Genomic DNA, 2,803 nt, shown 5'->3' with positions numbered 1-2,803 from the left:
AAATGGGAATTTTCTACTACCTTCATATGGTAGGTTATAGGGCAGGTTTTTAGTAGATGCTTGAAATATTTGGTACTGCTTATACACAATTGAAACAACTATTATTTCCAATGGGAAAATTTGAGAATTATTTGATGCAAGTATACTTTAAGCCATGTTAACTCAATTCTACAGAACAATATTGTATGTATTTTTAAAATACATTTGAATATATTATTTAATATAGGGTAATTTAAATTAAAAGACGGAATGACAGCTGTTATAAATCTCTCATTTTGGTAGGCAACTTCCACTAATTTCTAAAGCTCAGATTTCAGATAACCATTTACCTTATACTCTTCTACTTTGTATTTTTACATTACACATGTCAAAAATAATCTCTCAAATAGTTCTCATCATATGATTTTTATTTACAAATCTGAGAATGACAAAGCAGAAACAATATCATTTTAATATTTTATAATTCAAAAGTGTTACTGTGTCACTGTTAAAATTTATTTCAGTGTACATAAAGATAATTATGATTTAATCATACTGAACAAATAGTTGTTTTAAATACAATTTCCACTCAGAAAATTTGGAAGTTATCTTTTAAAGCATGTAGGATTGAAGATGTTAAATGCCTTTAACTTCTAAGGATTGATAGTATGTCTAAAAATCTATATGGATTATACAATTTATAATTTAACAATAGAAAAAATTTGGCTGCCAAGCTGAGTGGAGGAGGTAGAAGGCAGATATCAAGAAGTGACAAGATGGCACCATGGCAGGGATGACCACGGTAGAGAAGGTGAGGCGCAAGATCCAGGTTCTGCAGCAGCAAGCTGAGGATGCTGAGGAGATGGAGAAAGCCTGGCCAGGAAAAGGCTGAGGCTGAGGTAGCCTCCTTGAACTGGAGGAAGAGGAGCTGGACCTTGCCCAAGAGTGCCTAGCTACTGCCCGGAAGTGAGAGAGGTATGAAAGTTATTGAAAATCGGGCCCTGAAAGATGGAGTAAAGATGGAACCCAAGAAATCCAACTCTAAGAACCTAAGCACATTGCAGATGAAGTGGATAGGAAGTATGAAGAGGGGGCTCATAAGTTCATGATTATTGAAGAAGATTTGGAATGGCAGAAGAACCAGGTGAGCTTGCAGAGTCTCCTTTCCAAGAGGTGGATGAGCAGATGAGAATGATGTGTCTGAGGGCTACTGAAGAAAAGTATTCTTAAAAACCAAGGCTGACATGAGGAAGAAATGAAGATTCTTACTGATAAGCTCAAGGAGGCAGAGAACACTGCTGAGTTTGCTGAGAGTTCTGTTGCCCAAGTAGAAAAGACAATTGATGATTTGAAAGATAAACTGAAATTCACAAAAGATTAGCACGTTTGTACAGAAATGATGCTGAACCAGACTCTGCTTGAACTCAGTAAGATGTAGACCTCCCCAGGCCTGGCCTGGGGCTGCTTCTCCTTCACATGCTCTGCCTGTGGGGCCAGCCAGCCCAAAGCTGACCTTGAAATTGAGGGCTGATCTTCAACTGGAAGGCTGCTTTCTCCTTGACATCCCCTGTACTCCCACACCCTTGTCTTTTTCCCCAAACTGTCTTTGCCTCTTCCCATAAATGCCAGCTGGGCTACAGGCTGAGCACCTTTGGAAGTAACATTTAAGGGAATGTGAGCACAACATGAAGTGTCTTTAAATCAAATTCTGATGAACATATTTTGTAATTACTTTATGTTTTTAGAGTAACCATTTGTAAACATTCCAAATAATTCCACAGCTCTAAGGAGCAATCTAATTCCATTCTCACTTTTGGAAGGTAACTTCCCAGTCTAATTCATATTGCCTTCTCCACAGAGAAAGAAAACAGGAATAGGGCTACCCTACTGAGAGACAAACAAAGCGGAGAGAAATATTCCACTATCTAATTCCTCTGTACAAAGTACCAGCCAAACCAGAAAGGTGATTCCAAGAGGAGTTTGCCAAAAAATAAAACCATGCTATTCTGCTATTCAAGATTTTTTTTTTAGTATCTTTAGATAACTTTATTCTTTTTATTCTTTTTCATTGTGACCAAATAAAGATGATCATACTTCTGTGACATTTTTGTTTTTGTGGTGCTGGGGATTAAATCCAGGACCTTTTTCAGGTTGGGCAAGTGCTCTCCTTGTGATATTTGTGCATGGGAAACCTGGGCATTCAGCAGGAACCAGTGTTTATTTTTGTGCCAGCATAGGCTCTGTGGAGTTTCATCCTGAAAGCTGAGCAATGAACTCTTATAAGCTCTTTGTCTCCCATATAAGATAATAAACACACAGTTTGATTGGATATTATTCTACTATAGAGTTGCAAAAGCATCACCCATAACTGAGTTACAACACAATCAGGACAGATTTACCACTGAGTTGGTATGCATGCTAAGTGTGACAGGATGCCTTTTCTTTGTTCTGGGAGAGCCTCTAACATTCTACCACTGAGCCATAGCCTCAGTCTGAGACCAAATTTTTCTCCCTTCTCTATCCACTTCCCCACTGTTCACAGAATAGATTGTGGGCCCCTTAACCTTGAGGTGACCTCTCCTGCCTTCTTGCAAAAAAGATGTTTTTGCCACTGACTTAGCAATAAAACTGGTGTTTTGCCACTGCAGGCCTGGGAATGTCTACTGATCTCATTCATCATCACATCAGGTTTCTTTGAAGCTGCTATCTCTAGAAGTGCCATCTCATTGTGCTTTGTATCAGTCAGTGCTAGAGAAAGCTTATGTACAAAACTCTTTAAATGTTATGTTGTTTGGAAACTTTGCTTCTTTGGGATTCAGGTACC

General features: G+C 38.5%; 1 pseudogene; it reads left to right on the top strand.

The window, feature by feature from the left end:
- The first annotated feature begins 763 nt into the window (after positions 1 to 763).
- On the top strand, positions 764 to 1,417 carry LOC124077810 (tropomyosin alpha-3 chain-like; annotated as a pseudogene).
- The last annotated feature ends 1,386 nt before the right edge of the window (positions 1,418 to 2,803 follow it).

The sequence above is a fragment of the Marmota monax genome, unplaced genomic scaffold, assembly GCF_021218885.2.
Source record: "Marmota monax isolate L192 unplaced genomic scaffold, Marmota_monax_Labrador192_F-V1.1 WCK01_AAM20220418_F8-fsc00077, whole genome shotgun sequence".
NCBI classification, from domain to species: domain Eukaryota; kingdom Metazoa; phylum Chordata; class Mammalia; order Rodentia; family Sciuridae; genus Marmota; species Marmota monax.
This window is presented reverse-complemented; position numbering and strand designations above follow the sequence as displayed.